Consider the following 20,462-nt stretch of genomic DNA (forward strand, 5'->3'; position numbering starts at 1 on the left):
TAATGAACGAGTCTAGGTCAAAGTTTTCCATTAGTTGGTCGGAAATTTCGAGGTGCAGTGGTTGGGGGATAGAGAAAGCGTTATTTTGTTCAAGCATAGAGTAGGGAGAGAGCTTACATTGGATAGAAGGGGGAGGGGGTACGAATCATCTGATAACGGGTTGCACGAGTCTGTTCGGGTCCCCAGGAGTCAGCCAGAAACAGAAATACAAGGTTGCCATCTTATCGCATGCAAATTATCCGTAGCTGCGTACAGTAGACAATTGTAATACATAGTAAATTTCAAATTTTTAATTTTACGTTCCTTCTTATGTCGCATGTTCCTTGCGACTTCTTAGATCAAAGAAGAGGAATAATTATCGAAGAACTGGTATAATGAGGAAACGAGAAAACTTGAGAAACACATGGACACGATATTCACAATAAATCCACATGACAGGATTGAATGATTATTTGTATTTACACCCTCAGTGAACAGGAAGACTATATACGTATGACAAAACTGAAATAAAATTTGTAATATAAAGTCTCACGATTTTGCTCTTTAGGCTACGATATTGTCCATCTAAACTAACTAACTAACTAACTCTACGGCCTATGGAACCCGGAGGTTCAATGCCGCGTTCACAAAAGCTCTCCACTGACTTCTATCCTTAGCCAACTGAATCCAGTTTCTACTTTGTTTTCCTATCTCTGCGAGATCCATCTTAATATTGTCCTCCCATCTGCGTCTAGGTCTTCCTAATGGTCGTTTTCCGATTGGTCTTCCAGTCAAGACTTTGAAAGCGTTTCTACTTTTTTCCATTCTAGCCGCATGACCCGCCCACCTAAGCCTCCTAGACTTCACGATATTGTTCATCACAAACATATATTTATTTATTTAACAATCATCAGATACAGCTCAAGGCCATTTTACACTGGATATCTAACACAATGATAACAATGGAAAAGATTTGGGAAGGTATCAGCCAGGGCTTGTTTAGTAGGAACCATCCCTGCATTTGCCTGGTAGGACTGAGGAAAACCCTGGAAAACCCCAGTCAGGATGGTCGGCAGCGGGAATTGAGCCCACGACCTCCCGAATGCGAAGCTAACGCTCTACCACTTGAGCTACTCCGCTCTATATATGGACTGGGGTCGAACCAGGAAATCCTGGCAATAGAGATGAGCGTTTTATCATGAGCTACCGTATCCTCTATACAAGAGCCGAGAGTTGTGGTTCAGTGATAAAGTACTTAACTTTGGTGCCTTGTGTCCCTGATTCGATTCCCGGACAAGTAAGTTTGTATTGGACAACATCACGTCCAAGGTCCAAGAGTTTTGTTGGATATACTCCCAATTCCTCGCACATCCTCATTCCACCAATTCTTATATCATCATTTATTTGCCTTAATCATCCGTCTCCCTTAGCCTAAGAGTTGTAATCGTGGGACGTTAAACTGAAAGATTTCATTTTCTACATCGGACGTGACCTGTAGTTTAAAGTAAGATTTGAGAGACCGTAGTGCTTTGTATGCTTTCGTCCACGAGAAAGGAATCCATGACCTTATGCACTGAAGGATAGCCACTAGATTAGTGAGTACAGTTCATGAGACTTGACATTGAATGAAAAATTCTTCGTATAAGAAGAGAGCCATCAGAATCGGATCTAGAAGGTATAAAGTGGGTAGGGGGGAACCAGAACTCGACTACGGTAGGTATATATATGAGTTTACTATGAACTTTCGAAAACATATAAAAAATAGCTTCAATTATTTTTGTCACTCAAAAAAACTAGGGTGCCTAGGACCCCCCGGTCCCGGACTAGGTCCGCCTCTGGGAGCCCTGGTCGTTGATCTCGTTCTTCATGACGTCGGTGCTGAATAAGGTCCCAAATTAACATGACCCCAATAACTTACGGAAAACGGAAACAAAAATCATCATAACACCTTTTCCCTACAGTACTTTAATGTCTATCTTTAAATTACTACGCGTGCCTCCGTATTTCCAAGTCGGAAGAATAATTTTCCTTATCAACTGACCCACATTCTCTTACATAAGTGGGATTAATGCCATACCTGTTTAAGAAAATGAGAACACTTTTTACCAATTGGCAGGGTTTCCTTCAAAGATTACCTGATATTTAATTAACTTATGAGTTCATAAAAGACTGGTTAAATTGCTTTTCAGAGGCCTTATCAGGGCAAAATTAAAATACCGCTAATTTTACAGTAATTATGTGATATCTTCAAATGAATAAAATATAATCAAAATATGGAACAAGAGAGCGTTAGACAATATTATTTTGCATGAGATAGCGTTATCACGAGTCACCTAGTAGCTTTGCGGTCATTTAGAAACGCGAAAATAAATGCCGATTTTCTAAATAGTGGGAAATCAAAAGCAGATAAGTGAGTCGTGATAACGGTATCTCATGTAAAATAATATTGTCTAGCGCTCTCTTGTTCCACTTTTCGATTACCTTTTATCTATTTGAAGATATCGCATAATTACTGTAACATTAGCGGTATTTTAATTTCGCTGTGATGGGGTCTCTTAAGAGGGTTAAAATCCAAGTAAAGTCAACGAAAGTATCTTTTTAATAATAGGAGTGGACAAATTTTTATTTTATTCACAAAACTTTCAGATATAGCTGCTATGAATTGATATGGTTTAGTGGTAGAGCTTTCATCCTCTGGTGCATGAGGTCCTTGGTTCGATCCCAGCTCGCGCCAACTGAGCTTTGTGGTGGACAAACACCGTGTGCATGAGTTTCCTCGGGATTCTCCCGTTTCTTCCAACTTTACTCATTCTATATTTTCATTCATTTCTCATCATCGCCGTCTTCTTTAGCCCAGCCGGCATAATCGAGGGACGTAAAAATAAAGATTTCGTTTCATTTCATTTTAAGCTGACATAGTTGCACCCAGATAAAAGAACTGGGAGGAGAGATTAGATTTCCTTCCATCTCCTACCAAAAAATTGTAAAGTTTATATAGGATAAAATGGAATTTGCGTAAAATGTAATCTTCAGGTCTAATACATGTCACACTTTTTTTTTTTTTTTTTTTTGTTCTCGGAACTAGAAACACTAATTGAGAATCTCTCTTTCTAAAAAAAAAAAATGAAATCTTTATTGTCTACGGTTATACGCTTAAGGTTAAGAGAAGAGAATAATTAACGAAAGTCAACAACTATGGCATAATTAGTGGAATGATAATTTGGGAGGACACCGATAAAACCCATACACATAATGTTATGCACTACAAGCTCACATGGTTGGGATCGAACCAGGGACGCATCGAAGCAGAGGAGAACGTTCTGTACCACCGAGTCACCTCGCCCCTCAATAGCCGCTTTTGATCATGCGGCTAACAAATATGCTATATGCGTTTTTCCGGTTCGATCCAGTAGGAACGCTTGCTTGCTTCGGATACTTATAAAGTAAACTCTCTGGAATGTAATTTCTTGTTTGACGTCCCACGATTATGGATCGATGCTAAGGAAGACAGTGATGATGAGAATGAATAAAATGTTGGGAATGAAGAAAGAGGGAGGAAGTGGGAGAATCCCGTGAAAATCTACGCACACGGTGTTTGTCCGCTAGAAAATCCAATTGGTGCGGATTGGGACCGAATCGAGGACCCCAAAACCAAAAGTGAGCACCCTACCGCTGAGCCACCGGGCATCTCAGTGAGTCCCGTGGTTATTAGCATCGAAAAATGTTGAATAGGGGTGTTGGACTTAAATGTTCAACAGGAACGTTGAATCCTGATCGATTGCTTTAAAAATTCGAAATTAAATTCTCCCAAAATATTACCATGCATTTTTCTAGGTCCACTTTAATCTTTCAGTTTTATTTCCGACGGTTATGCCAGCTAAGCTAAAGGAGACGATGATGATGAGAAAGAAATGAAATGGTGGAATGAAGAAAGTAGGAGAACCCCGAGAAAACCCACGCACACGGTGTTTGTCTACAACAAAGTTTACTTAATGCGAACTGGGATTGAACCAGAAACCCACGCACCACAGGTAACGCTCTACCACTGAACCACCAATGCCCCATTTTCATGTACTGTATTCGCCTACAATCATCCGGGAAAAGCCGTGAATCTACTCCACCAAAATTAAAATCCCCTGGGATTTGAGAAAGAAACCTGCAAACAAATTTGTATCCTACATTTCTGAGGTAATAATAAACAGTAAAACATTTCAGGAATGCACAAGATCAATCATGATAATATTGTAGTACTTATTTAAAATTTCACCAATACAGTACAGTATGTTACAAATCCATAATTAATTCTCCCTTCGCCTTTAACATCGTTAATCTAGCCGAGTCTTTCTAATCTTGTTTTACCGTAACATCCCAAGTTGTTTGGCAACACTGCTTCTCCTCCCTTCCTGTAAGTCTGTGGTCCTGACGCTTCACTGTGGCCAGTGCACAAAACCATAGGCTATTGTTTTGATCTCTCTTGGCAATTAATAGACCTGACCGCCATCTATCCGCAGCCAATACATACTAAGATATCAACTTGCTTTACTAACTAAAACCAGATTGGAAATTATAATTTACACAGAACCAAATGTGTTAAAAGCTTAAAACGGTTATTTATTAACATGTTTTGCATAAAAGTACAAAATAGATGAAGTGTTAATTCATTATATTCACTTTATTTATTAGCATATAGATAAAGTGTTAAGTGATTAGGATTAAATTTATTTACTAACGTGTTTCGCAAGAAAGTACGAATAGATAAAGTGTTAATTGATTATATTAACTTTATTTACAAACGTATTTTTGCATAAAAGTGCCAATTAAATGAAGTTTTATTAACTGTATCATCTTTATTAACGTATTTCGCATAAAAGTACCAATGAATTAAGTGTTAATTCATTAAATTATTTATTAACATATATAGCATAACAGTATCTATAGATAAAAGTGTTCATTTATTAAGTTCACTTTAGTTGTTGATATATTTTACATAAAGGCACCAGCAGATAATCCTTAATTCATTATATTCATCACGCAAAATATTAGTAGATTAAACTTTATTTATTATATTAACATAATTTGCATAAAAGCACCAATAGATAAAGTGGTTATTCGTTATATTAACTTTATTTATTGACATAGTTTTGCATAAAAGTGCCAATTATATGTAGTGTTAATAATTATATTAAATTTATTAACATATTTCACACAAAAGTACCAATAGATGAAGTGTTAGTTCATTAAATTATTTATTAATATATTTTGCGTAAAAGTACCAACAGATGAAGTGTTAATTCATTAAATTATTTATTAACATACTTCACAGGAAAGTACCAATATATAAAGTATTAATTCATTAAATTATTTATTAACATATTTCGCATAAAGTGCCTATAGATAAAGTGTTAATTTATTAAGGCAACTTTATTCGTTGATATATTTCGTAGAAGAGCACCAGCAGATACATCTTTAATTTATTATATATTCATTACTTAGAAGTCCCAATAGAAGACATTTTAATTTATTATATTAACATAGTCTTGCATGAAAGCAGAATAGATAAAGTACTAATTGATTATATTATTTATTCATATAATATTAATAAAAATGCCAATAGTTGAAGCGTTATATAAATAATTACATTCACTTCATTTCTTACCGTGTTTCGCATACGAGTAAATATAGATGAAGTGTTAATTCATTATACTAACTTAATTTATATATTTCGCACAAATGTACAAGAATAAAATGTTTATTTATTATATTTACTTTCTTTTTTCACATAAAAATATGTACCAATAGATAAAGTATTAATTTGTTATATTAACTACATTTAGTATCATGTTCATGTAAGAGTATCAATAGATAAAGTGTTAATTTATGATATTAACTTTATTTACTATCATCTTTCGTATAAAAGTACTAAAATATGAAGTATTAATTTATTATATCAACTTCATTTACTATCATGTTTCTCATAAAAGTACTAATAAGTGAGATCTGGTTTCGTCAGAAGATAGAAACGTATTTGAAAATGTTGAGTATACTGACTCATTATTGCTTCATCTATATATTCATCTAAATTAAGACATTAGAACACTTTTAATACATTGTATTACAACCTAAAATAATAATAATAATAATAATAATAATAATAATAATAATAATAATAATAATAATAATAATAATAATAATAATAATGTCTCGTCGTTTCCGTTGTAGTTGGCTATAGATGGTGAAACAGGGCAAAATATGGTTTTTAAGGTAAATGTAAAGGTTTGAATATCACCAACAGATGTCAGCACATTCCGTTTATCTCTCAAGGTATTTCGTGTATAGTGGCAATATTTAGAATAATTCAGGCAAATTCAAGAATAAATATTCAAACTTTGCCCAAAGAAGAACTAAGTAAATAATTCGTGCAGGTTTTTTAAAAATATTGTTTCTTTCAGTGTTTAGAGCACTTAATTTTACTTGTTTGAAACATATTCCCAATAATGAATCTATCTTAACGATGAAAGTAACTGAATGTATATGAGTGGCTCGGGTGAACATGATATGTCACATTTTCTAACTTTCGAGTAAAGTGGAAAAGAAAGCCCATGCAGTTCATTGTAGTGACACAAACCAAACAAGCTTCTACCATCTGCAAGTATATTTTCTAAATTAAACTACCTACATACTCTTCTGTGGTTCGGTTACAACCCATTCCATCTAATAACTCAATTTCAGCGGAAGTAGCGCTTATCATTTTGTTCATCCGAGCCTCTCATATATAAAACTGCATGGATTATTTATTCAACTTGCCTTTGGATGAAGTCTGAATACGTATCTCCTTATTATGATTGAATTGTTTCGAATATTTTATCCCTACAAACTTTCTTAAGCCGGGGATCGAACCAGGGACCCTACGTACAAGACGTACTGAGCCACCGTGTTCCTCCACCGGGAATTAAATCCAAGGCCTGTGCTTCACAGTGTCAGTGAGAGCTAACAGTCGAATAGTCTTATCATATGTGTTTTACCTTAGTCTTACCAAATTGAAAGGCAAGGAGGAAAACACTATACACCACGTAACAGATGTTAAAAAAAATACCGTCTTGGTTATAAAATTATGGTTACATCTCATTCTCCGTTCGGAGAACACTTCAGATATTCTACTAGAGATGAATATGAATTCAATGCGCAAAATTACAGCCCTGAACGGGCATTCTTCGAATGGCATTAGTTTCACATAGTAGTTAAAATTTATTGTTTACATTTTTTTACGGTTATAAAATAGCCTACGAAATCGTAAGAAAATTTGGGGATAGCTTTTATAATTTTTCCCTCCAATTTTAGAGGTCTCAATAAAAATTTCATGTTACTACGTCAAATTTTAATTTATGCATAAATATTCGGAATATCTATTAAATTATGATATAATAAATTCAAAGTTTGCCAAGAAAACCTGAAATGCTCTGAAAGCTCACTAACATAGTAGCAATTCTCTCCAGAATATAGAGTATTGGTTCTATTCCATACCATAAAAGAATTAATGTAATAAATTTCTAATAATATTTACCGCCTTGTTGTGTTCCGCACCTCATAGTTAGACACAGTGAATTGCTTCACTTACCTAGAAAAGAAAAAGGAAAACAATTAATGAATCATTGAAACAAGCAGCTACATTTGAACCACAGTAATGAAATTTAGCACAAAATAAAGAACAAATAAATACGATCATAGTCCGCGTCATCTATAGAGCAGAGAAGAACTCAGGACATGATTTAGAAATGTATTTCTCGGGATTCTAACTGAAAACTAGGTGCACTATGAAGTGGTGTTTCAGAGTGGGGTTCATTAGACCCTCACCGCAGCGTAAAGGTTCGACTTTTCGCCAATACATGGCAGCATATGTTCCGTATATTTTCCATGCACTTTGTAAAGAGTGATAATATTCACATTAATTTAATCAAATTCAAGAGATGAATATGAAACTTTGTCCAAAGACAAAGCGATAGTATTCATAATAACTCACTCAAATTCAAGAAATGAATACGCACTTTGTTCAAAGACAATATTCAAAATAATTCAATCAAATTCAAGAAATTAATGTGCACTTTGTCCAAAAACAAAGCGATAATATTCGCAACAACTCACTCAAATTCAAAAGATGAACATGCAAACTTTGTCCATAGACAAAGCAATAATATTCGCAATAATGCAATCAAATTCAAGAAATGAATATGCAAACTTTCTCCAAAGCAAAGCGATAATATTCGCAAAAATGCAATCAAATTCAAGAAGTGAATATGAAAACTTTGTTCAAAGACAAAGCGCTAATATTCACAATAATTCAATCAAATTCAAGAAATGAATATTTAAACTTGGTTCAAAGACAAAGCAATAATGTTCGCAATAATTCAATCAAATTCAAGAAATGAATATGAAAACTTTCTCCAAAGACAAAGCTACAATATTCACAATAATTGAATCAAATTCAAGAAACAAACATTTCAACTTTATCCCAAGACAACTTGAATGTATATTCAAAGGACAATTAGCGCAGTTTCTAATTACTGTATTTAATTCATCGATCAAACTACATAATTTTGCTCGAAACATATTCCTGATAATGGAACTCCCTCAATAATGAAAGAAACAATAGACTACATTTAAAAAATGCACGGATTATTCTCTGATTTACTGATTCAATTTGATTTTATGCTAAGTTTCGAAGTCGGTCCATTAATTTTGATTAAATTGTTTCGAATACTGTTGCTTCCTACCAAAATGTATTGGAAGAATAAAGGGACCGTGCTGCCATGTATTGGGAATTAGAGCTTCTTTAAACTCCCTTTAGAAGAGGTGAACATGTGTAGTGTGTCGTCGAAGAAGGGAATCCCTGTCATATTCAAAATGCCCCCTCTGAGTAGTTCACGAGACGAGACGAGGCAAGACGAAAAAAAGCTCATTTCATGTCTGATATCGTAAATTTTGTAGAAATTTCCTTTCGTCTCGTCTCATTTTGAAAAATTTATGTATAACAATGTATGTATAAGATACTTAAAAATACAACTTTACATCATCACAAATGTATTCGCTGGTGGTTTTCTATAGATCAAATCAACAAATAATGATTTGAACAATTGTCATCCAAATCAATAACAATTGTTCTAACAATTCATTGAAGTTCACTAACAAGTGTTGCAATAATTTATTCAATAATTGCTTCGACAATTTATTCAAATCAATAAATTATGAATTGAACAATTTTTTCAAATCAACAAATTATGGTTCCAATAATTTAATCAAATCAGAAAGTGCAATAATTGTTCCAACATTTTATCCGGGTCAACAAATAATTATTGAAAACAAAATTTGTTTGAACAATTTTTAATCAAATTAACGAACAATTATTATAGCAATTCATTAAAGTTACTTAACAACTGTTGGAGTAATTTATTCAATAATTGTTTTCATAATTTATTCAAATCAACAAATTGTTAAAACAATTTACACAAATCACCAAATTATGGTTCGAACACTTTTTCAAATCAATAAATTGTGGTTCAAATCAACAAACCAATAACTAGTTATTTCAACAATTTATTCGAATCAACAAGTAATGATTGAAAACAATTTCTGAACAATTTTTATTCAAATCAACAAACAATTTTTCCAGCAATTCATTAAAGTTAGGTAACAACTCTTGGAATAATTTATTCAATAATTGTTTCGACAATTTATTCAAATCAACAAATTGTTTGAACCATTCATTCAAATCAACAAACTGTAGTTGGAACATTTTTTTTTTCAAGTCAGCAAATTTTGATTCGAACAAATTAATCAAATCAATAAATAATTTTTCCAACAATTTATTCGAAGCAACAAATAATTATTGAAAACAAAATTTGTTCCAAATTTTTTTTTTATTCAAATCAACAAACAATTATTCTAGCAATGCATTAAAGTTAATTAACAAGTGTTGGAATATACTAATTTATTTAATAATTGTATCGAAAATTTATTGAAATCAAAAAAAAAAATGTTCCAAACATTTACTCAAATCAATAAATTATGGTTCGAATATTTTTTTTTCCAAATCAACAAATTTTGGTTCGAACAAATTAATCAAATCAATAAATAACTATTTCAACAATTTATTCGAATCAACTAGTAATGATTGAAAACATTTTTTTTTTTTTTTTGAACAATCTATTCAAATCAACCGACAACTGTTCGGCTGGTCGCATAACTTACTCAAATTCAAAGCCGTACGCAAAGGGTTTTCTTGGTTTTAACTCCCGCCTTGAACAAGGTATTATGCAAGTGTTTATTTTTCTATATATTATATTAATATACAATTTATTCAGATCAACAATTAATGGTTCGAAAGAATAATTACTCAAACAAAGAGCAACGAAATAATGTAACACCAATAATGAACATCTTCAAATGAAACTTGAATTGCAACTCTTGCATGCGCAAACGAAATAAAATTTATTTATTCAACTGCTTTTCCAAGACTTACAATACTGTTTCTTTGCTGCAGTTTCCAAGGCATTTCTCCGCCGACCCTTTATTAGTATGGATATTTACGTGTTCTTGTGAAGCCCTCCATTGATCGGAATTGTAAAACAATGCGCATTTTAAAACGCTCATTAATATTAACACTCTTTGATCCGTAGAACTTCCTATCTGCTCATGAATATTCATGTTTATGTAAAACTTCAGGGATCCTTTGTGTATAGTTTTTATTTCGTTTTCAAGAAGAAAAAGCTTACCTAAAGAGAATGAAAGATAAACAGGGGGGAAGATGAAACAGGAGGAAAATAGGATGAGAAGGTACGAAAAGGAAGTAAGATTAAATAATGGAGAACGGTGGATAGTGATAGCTTTTTAAATGAGGTGAAGGATTGCAACTTCACTTCCGTTTTATATTTTTATTTTTTATTGCTGAGGTTTGTAACTACAAAGAATCAAAAATACATATTTAATATTATTAGTACGAACCAGAGAGTACTCGTATGTATTCGGGTTATTGTTGTCCGTGGTGTAGATTCGATTCTCCCAAGTAAAGCCAAAATATCTTTAGGTTGGTGTGAAGTTTAGCGCCCCTTTCTAGAGATGACATGGGTCAATGAGAACTTGGCCCATAACCCACTGACCCGCCATCCACTAAAACCCATCGTCAGCAACTCTGACCAATGATCCACGCCCTGCTGTCCACTGACTAAAAAGTTGCCCTTGTAATAAATCAAGGCTGTGAAATTATCACTACTCGGAGTTAGAATTTTTACGGTCAACCGCTCAAACACCGCTCTGTTACAATATCGGTGGATCTGACCTTTACACTATAAAATGGTAAAGTATTTGTCATGAGTAGAGACCGGATGTTACACAAGGTGCCTATTCTTTAATATTAAAGATATGATCAAAAATGACGTTTTAAAGTTTATATGGGGGGTTATAGTTTCGATTTAAGCCAATTTTATTTTGCCTATTTTGCCTATTTCGACCTTTACTGCCTAAATAATTGTTTTAGTGCCTAATATTGCCTATTCAATGCATTTTCTTCAAAATAAGCCTTCATTGGGAAAATATATAATTTACGTAACATAGTACACACATATTTACTTATATTATGTGTTTGTAAACACAAGCTCGTGGTACGTTACAATATATATACAGGATGAACTTCAAAAATGTTCACATACTTCGGGAGGTGATTCGTGACATGAAAAGAAGATTCAAGTCCTCTTGAATTTCACAAATCATCATCTGAAGTATGTGCGCACCTTTATGTCCCGTTCCAATTGTCAGGATTCGATTTCGATTCCAATTTGGCACCCCTGTCACTCGAACACGACGCAGAATTCGACAACATGCAACAGCACTTTTTGTCTTCTTTTCATGTCACGAATCACCTCCCGAAGTATGTGCACATCTTTCAGATTCACCCAGTATGTGCAATGCATAACATGCCTCGTTTTTGTATATACAGTAAAAGAAGATATTATTTAACAAACAAGTATGTTTCTATATTCTTTGTACATTACCTATGACTTGAATCTATTTTTTAATGGTATTGAATATTTATCTTCATTATTTCGAGTTACATTTTAGTGCCTATTTTACTGCCTATTTTTTAAAATTTTAAGTGCCTATTTGCCTGCCTATTTTCCAGGTTTTTAGTGTCTAAACATCCGGTCTCTAGTCATGAGCCATATTACAATGAATTTCAATTTAATTATCACATATAATTATTTTCTTATTGAATTACAAATAATTTTCAGTGGAAAATAGAATGAAAGTCTCAAATGAAAGTAAAGTAGGACAACGAAAAAAAAAATAAAAATAAATAAATAAATAAAATAAAATTGTAAAATCCAACTGTGTCTCTAAAGCCAAGTAGTAGGTTCTATTGCTATCATTACTATCAATATTCAAAAGTGCCTGTTTTTTATTTTTATTTATTTATTTATTTTTTACTTAGATACATACAACTCAGGTAAGTAAATAGAAACAAATGAGAAATGAAGAAAACTGGAGACCTTGAAAATAAAACGTATACGTATTTATCATTGTTCAGAAGATGCTGTTTACAATGCACTAAACAGAGTGGGTCGGTGAATCAGATTGGGTCATGGTGGGTCGATAGGTCAGAATGGATCACGGTGAGTGGTGGCTCGCAGTGGGTCACATCCTGTTGATCCACTCACAAATCTTGATTCATTTGATCCGCACCCCAGTGACTTACTCCATCTCTGACCCTCTTTCAACACCAAGACATGGATATACCAGTAGGCCCCTACAGAAACTTGTCACGAATTTTGTGTGCGTCATCTGGCCGTGGGTTTTACTTCTCTGACTCGCAGAGACCCGGTGACTCTTTTTTTCTTAGTTTTACACCCCAAATTTGTACGTCAAAGCTAAAGGAAACGGTGGTGATGGTAATAAACGCATCGGTGGAATGAAGATAGTGGAAGAAATCGGAACGCAGAATCCCGAAGCCCGATTATCTTGAAGTAATCGAAATATAGTTTTACACAATTACTGCACAATTTTATAGTTGATTAAGGATATCCACTACTTAAGCTTGAATATTCGCATGTTAAATTCCCAGTATGATACTTCTCACATCAAGATACCACGTTATTTCAAGTCGTCTCTCCATACTGAAAAGCAATACAATGGTTTCGAATACAGAGTTACAAAGATATTTAACAAGACGCTGTTTGGGCTCAACGTAGTTTACAGACTCACTAGATTAAATTTTGACGACTTCTCATTTAAAAAAAAAAAAAAAAAAAAACTGTATAGGTTTTCTTTCCTGTGATGCTAACATATTTGTACTCTGATAGACCTTGTAGTTAGTTTTCAGTGCTTTGCTTTGAGACACACAATACTCACAGAAGTGAGAAGAAAATTTTAGATTTAGCAAGAGGAGGCAATATCTTGTTTCTTAGAGTTATCTGAGAAGTTTCACACATATTCATCGTTAGTAACACTTATCACGGTCTGTAGACCTATCCCAGTTTATTTTGCAAATGGCAGAAAGTAATTTCTGCGTGTGATCTGGGAATAATTCCTGTTCCTTATCAAGAGAACATTAAAGTGTTGGGTGGGAAGGGGAGAGAAAATCGTCCGTGTCTATATCTAAGTGTCTGTAAAAAGGAAGGTCCCATCCCATAATACAAACAGTCCTCGAGTTAACGTTACGTAAATTCATAGACTACTTCGAAAAGAAATTTCAGATATAAGTAAAACTTACAAACAATACTTAAATCTGAAGCACGAAGTAGCATTAAATATTTAAATTCTATTTGAAGAGCCATCTAGTGATTGAGGCATGAAGTAATTAGTTAATTAACGGTTGAGTTGAGTATTGACGGTTGAGTTAGTATTTACCGTCTCTTTCAGGAGTGAGGGCATATGAGACCTGGACCCATAGCTTAAAATAATGACCCGAGCCATATGAGGTCCCACCGGGAATTGAACGCGATTCTCTCGCGCCGACGTTGGGTATGCTAACAATTAACTGTTGTTCAACTGTTATTAATTAGTTTTCTTGTCTTTTTTTTTTTTTTTTTTTACTATCGGTGTTGTAAGAATATATTCTGTACCCTATTTATAAGGAAAATTACGTAATTAAATTTTTGTATTTCAGTATTTTGATATTAAACATTTTTTTATTTTACCGGACGTATTTGCTTCAGTGAAATTTAGAGCTATGTCGGCAGTAGTTCACTACCAGAAGGGCCACCCCTAAGAAATTGGTCTAAATGGAATAGCCAGACGAAGAGTATTCTGGAAGAGGACAGCAGTTCTCCAGTAGCCAAGTTAGCAGAAATGATAGTGATTAGTACAACTTGGACATTAGTCCTAGGTGTGGTCAGAGTGACTTTAACGGTTGGGATACTGCGGGACGGAAGGCAACGGGAAACTACCACTCTATTTTCCCCTTGTTTACTGACATCAAAAAGAGAACATACTGTATGTACAATGGTCTTTTGCAGGTGAATATATAGTTCCGGGTATTTGCCTCAAATGTTAGGTTATGATAAAAGTTTTTATTACGTCAATTTCGACTCACGCAAAAAGTCCTGGAGTGATCTATTTACGTAAATCGAGGATTGTCTGCAGGGCCGGATTAAGGGGGGGGGGAGTCTTGAGGGTGTTGAAGCCCCGGGCCCCCAGGTGAACAGGGACCTCAAGAAATTTTTGAAATACTTATTTTTTTTTTATTTATTACATTTATATAATAGACTAACTTCGTGCTCTTATGCATTTGGAAAGTCCCATTAGTTATAATATAATCTAATGAATGTCATAGTTGATGTAAAATTTCGTGTATTCCCTTAACTTCCCTATTGTACTTCTTCACAGGCCCGTATCCAGGGGGCTCTAAGGGGGCAACCCCCTAAATTTTTGAATGCCCCCCTAAAATTTTTACGGAACGCTTGCAAATGAACTATAATATGGTGATAAACAATCATATGGTTGGATCGGGTCCCCCCTAACTTCAGCCGGACTCCCCCTCTATATTTTTGGGCAGGCTACGGGCCTGCTTCTACAGAAATGTATTAGGCAAAGTCAGCAGGGGCCACATATTTTTTCTAATCCAGGGCCCCCAGATGGGTTAATCTGGCCCATGATTGTCTGTAGGACATACATAAATTTTCTGTGTGTAATGTGGTATTCATTAAGGGGAATTCACTGTATGAAAGAATTATTATATGGACAGTGCCTTTCTATTACTTCTATTACTATTGGTATTATAACATTGCTTTCACAAATTTCTTTCTGTCTTTTTTAACGAAAAACAAGAAAAAAAAAGCCGAAAAACTGTTTTCTAAACGCTTCCTTCTTTATATTTTTTGACTTCCCTTTTTTCAACGTTGTAAATCAGCCTTGGAAAAAACCCTCTCCGGTTTGTTCACTCAAGGTGCTGCTTGTTTTATGAGTCGGTTATAAACTGCTGGAATCGTCAAAACCATTCAGCCTGATCTCCCTCTAACCACCTCAGCGAGAGAGCAGAGCAGCCATAAAATGTCGATAGCTCCACCATCTAACGGTGAAATCTGCAACTACTTCCACCAACGCACTGCTTCCCACGGGAGCACACAGAAGCGAAATTGGAATGAGAGGCGGCGCCTATCAGTGAAAAATTAAACTACTTCACGGAAGGCACCCTCCTTCATAGGTATACAACTATTTCCGTAATAAAAAATGGAGATTATTTTTATTGCCACTTAACTGACAGACAATAAACGCTTTTTTTTTTAAAAGCAAACTTTTATATTTGGGAAGATTTAAACACTACACATATTATGCTTTCTGGTTTCGAAGAGAATAATAGTTACTGTTTGTTTTAAGCTTAAAATTTTCAGTAAAAATACAATAGATTGGTGAAAAAAGTGTGTTCTTTTTGTTTAACGAGGGGGCATGCTGGCTTAGTGGTAGAGCGTTTCCCTCTGATGCGTGGCGTTCCTGATTTGACCCCCGGCCAAGTAAGTTTGTGGTGGACAACATCGTGTCCGTGGGTTTTCTCGGGGTACTCCCTTTTTCCTCCCACAGCCTCATCCCACCGATTCTTCGATCATCATTCACTTACCCCAACCTCCCTTAGCCTTCAGTGCATAATCGTGGGACGTTAAATTGATTCGTTTATGCTTCAGGGCTAAGGGGGGACGGGGAACTGGGAGGAAACGGGAGAACTCCGAATAAACTCAAGCATGGAGTGTTTATCTATCAAAAATACATTTGTCCTATGTTGTGACCGACGCGGTAGCTCAGTGGTAGAGCGTTCTCCTCTGGTGTTTAGGGTCCCCGGTTCGGTCCCAGCCCCCGCCAAGTGAACCTTTGTCGTGGACGAAGACCATATGAGTGGGTTTCCTCGGGGTTCTCCCGTTTCCTCCCACTTTCTTCATTCCACCATTTCATTCATTACTCATCATTACCGTCTCCTTTAGCCTAACCGGTATAAACGTGGGACGTGAAACTCAGAGATTTCATTTCATTTCATTTCCGAGTTACCCAGGATTTTCGCTATCCGCGGTGCCTTTGCCACACACTTCCTCCAGATAATAGTGGCTGTACTGTATATATAGGAAATGATGCTCTTGAAAACAACTTGTATAGGCTGGTAGCTACTTTTCGCTGGGTACTATTCACCTAAAAAAATAAAAAAAAAATGTTGCAATATTTTTCATGGACGTTGTTAGAATATAATATATTACACGTACACACATCATTCACAGTTAATAGATGGTATTAAGGTGTTAAAATTGTAATATGACCAGAGCTGGAAAATATTCCGTGCACCCATTTCCTATGCAGTTATCCAACAGACTCGGCTCACAGATTGCAATCATTGGTAGCAAGGGCAGAAACAAAAAGAAAAAAAAACTTTCCGTGTGTTGGATGGGCAATTTTAATCCATTGGATGATTGCAAAGCAAGATCTTTCCTTCCCACTGTCTTCACTCTTGCTTAAATAATATATGATTGGTTAAATAATTTTATTTGCCTCTCTTTGGCCGAAGGCACCGATTTCTCTGTAAATTTGAAGGGGGGGGGCAACTTATTTATTTTGTAATAACTTATGTAAGTTATTACAAAATAAATAAAAAAACATTATTTAAAAAGTAGTTAACAAGAAAAAAAGATAACATGGCAAGTCATCAACTACCGTTGAGTTTCTAGTCGCTACCATAACCTAGATTTTAGGGTAATTCAAATTCTGGACACACTGTGATTTCTATGGATGGCAACACTGGTAATTCTTCAGATTAGTATTTTCGGGTGTAGAATAACATTATCTATTATTGTGATAAGTTACATTTCATTAGCTCTCTTCACTTACGAAAAACGGACAAAAGAAAATTTGTAAACTTTTCAAAAATATTTAGTAGTCTGCCCCCTTAATTTAGATTTTGGGAGAGTTGTTATTCTGGCAATACTGTAATTTCTATGGATGGCAACACTGAAAATTCTTTAAGTTCATATTTTTTGTTGTAGAATAACATTATCTATGATTGTGATAAGTTGCATTTTATTATCTCCTTTCACTTATGAAAAACAAAGAAACCAAAAATGGTAAATTTGGTATTATTTTTAGTATACAAAATTAAAGCACTTCTCGCTAGTATATTGGCTAGCGTGTGCGCCTTCGGTGTACAGTGGTCCCGGGTTCAATTCCCGATGGAAGAGCCTTTGGAATTTTAACTGTCCTTGATGTTTCTGTGTTTGTGTACCTGTCAACTCTAGTAGTCCTGAACAGTGGTAGAAAGATAAAAATAAGTCAGGAGAAAATAAAAAAGTAAAAAAAAAAAAAGTGGTAGAGGGATTACCTCTGGTTTATGGGGGCGCTGGTTCGATTCTCAACCAAGTAACTTTTTGGTGGACAACATCGTGACCGTGGGTTTTCTCAGTTCAATCCCCTTTCCTCACGCATTCTCATTTTACCCATTCTTCCATCATTATTCAGTTAGACGTTAAACTAAAATAATCCATTTTGTTTTCTAAAATATTTTAAGTGTAAATTCTCCAAAATTATGAGCGTGTAATAAAAAAAAAAGTGTCCAAAGAGAGCACATGTCAGTTGATAGACCATAATCAACTGAACAAAATGATATGTTTCAGTGTAAAACTTCATGCGTAGTTTTCGAAAATATCGTAGACAACCAATTAATCTGTAAACCTAAAAATTGATAATGTACGAGGGTCTTGGTATTTATTCAGGTGAAACGGATACTGTACTATACCTTCATTAGGTTCTTCGCTACTATATTAGCTAGCTGATAGAAAAACTCAAAACTCTGGAGCCAGAACCTCTGAATCACAAAGGGGTCCTCCTGTTACAGGACAACGTTAAGCCCCACGTGGCTAGGAAGATCCGGGACACTATTCTATCCCTTGGATGGGAAACATTATTGCATCCGTCATATTCCCCGGACATTGCACCTTAGGATTATCAGTTGTTCCATTCCTTGAACAATTACCTTGGAGGACGCCAGTTCAAATCTCTAGTAGAGGTGCAAAATGCACTTGATACCTTCTTCGCTTCACAGCCCACCAAGTTCTACATAATGGAATCCATGATCTTCCAGAACATTGGCAGAAGGTCGTCGATGCTGATGGGGACTATTGTTGATCTTCCAGGTACGTCTTAGATGACATATCGATGTTCGAAGGTGATGGGTGATAAAGCAACAGAACTTCCTTGGTTATCTTTATATTTCTTTTTTTTTTTCATACTTGTCATTAGCTCATAATTTTCGCAACATATATTTATATCTTAATTTCACCCAACGAACTTTCTTCACAGAGACAGAAAAATAATAATATCATCGTGTATCGTAAAAATAATAACAGACTATAACGTGACGATTATTTTGTTATTAATTTTCCACGACAATCTCTGAACCATATAGTACCTACACAAAGAAAAAAAGTTACAAGAAAAATTGATGTCTTCAAAAAATGCTTCAACACTTTTTTTATTGTTGCTGTAACACCTCCCTCCCTTTTACGCCGAGAGTCTATAATTTGGAAAACAGTAGCCGAAAACGAAAAAAAAAAAAAAAAAAAACTGAACAATTTCCATAATGAAGATATGGTACTTGATTACCATTAATTCAGAAAGAAAATAATAATAAAGAAAGGTTTTCTTTTTAATGTTTGAAGTTGTTGATTGTAACAATAGTTTTCCTCTCCTATAATTAACAAACACACCGTTGAAATACTTTTCTGAAAATACACTACTGGTATTCATGTATGTTATGCAGTGAGCTGTTATTAGCGACAGACGTGCTTCGCGAAATAACGGATTATTAACTAAACTCTTCCATTTACTCGTTGTCGTCTGCTGGTCTTTTTAATAACGCGGAATTTAGCCTAATATTAACCGTCAAAGTTTGGACTTCCACTACCGGAAGTGCGACGACGAGTATTTAGTCTGGGAGTACCCTGACATCTGTGAAACAAAGCGGAAATTTTTGAACCTCTAAAGCCACGAAAAGACTAATTTGAAATTACACGCTAGATAGGGCAAGAAAGTTTATTATTATTATTATTATTACTATATTCTCACAGCATGGGGAGAACAATGTACTTTAAAAATGTCAAGTCTATATTTCACGTTTGTATCGTAATATATATCATTAATCGGAATAATATATACGAAAAACACGTGCAGAATAAAACCAACTGAAAGTGCTCGAAAAGCATTGTCAGAACCAGCTAAAAAAAGAATCAGTTTTTGTTCGAAATTTATATGAAATTGTATATTAAATTTAAGTAAATTCAATTGATAATACAATATAGATAATTACTGTATATTAATATAAATTCAGTGGCGTATTTAGTGGGTGGGGCTTCCGGGCTTAAGCCTCCCGAAATCTTACTTACTATAGTAAAGTATATGAAATATCTTGCAGAATTTTCACATTTTCAGGCAAAGCCCCCCCCCGAAAGTTAGCAAAGCTCTCCCCGAAACAAAATCATAAATACGCCACTGTATAAATTATAATAGTAATAAAATAATTAGAAAAAATATAATACAAATTGTAGACAACTAATTAAATTTTAAAAAATATGTAATGTTATTTAAATTATTTAAAAGTTTAAATTTAAATAACTAATTAAGCAATAATTATTGAATCAATAACTAACGACACAATAATTATTGAATCAATAGAAATAACTAATGATACAATAATTATTGAATCAATAACCAACGACACAATAATTATTGAATCAATAACTAATGATACAATAATTATTGAATCAATAACTAACGACACAATAATTATTGAATCAATAACTAATGACACAATAATTAGTGAATCAATAACTAAAGACACAATAATTACTGCATCAATAACTAATGACACAACAATTATTGAATCAATAACTAACGACACAATAATTATTGAATCAATAGCTAATAACACAATAATTATTGAATCAATAACTAACGACACAACAACTATTGAA

The 20,462-nt window shown here is 34.4% G+C and overlaps 1 protein-coding gene across 7 annotated transcripts in view; it reads right to left on the minus strand.

Moving 5' to 3' along the window:
* LOC145678864 (uncharacterized) overlaps positions 1 to 20,462 on the minus strand; it is a 544,231-nt gene that overhangs the window by 278,640 nt on the left and 245,129 nt on the right. Inside the window, exon 1 of one of the 7 annotated variants that reach the window (XM_081749436.1) lies at positions 7,541 to 7,561. The exons of the other annotated variants lie outside the window; for them this stretch is intronic. The gene's annotated coding sequence lies outside the window, so the exon portion shown is untranslated. Of the gene's footprint in view, positions 1 to 7,540; positions 7,562 to 20,462 lie in introns of those variants that run through there. 7 annotated transcript variants of the gene reach the window in all.

Source organism: Thermobia domestica, chromosome 2 (genome assembly GCF_964235325.1).
Source record: "Thermobia domestica chromosome 2, izTheDome1.hap1.1, whole genome shotgun sequence".
In the NCBI taxonomy this organism is placed as follows: Eukaryota; Metazoa; Arthropoda; class Insecta; order Zygentoma; family Lepismatidae; genus Thermobia; species Thermobia domestica.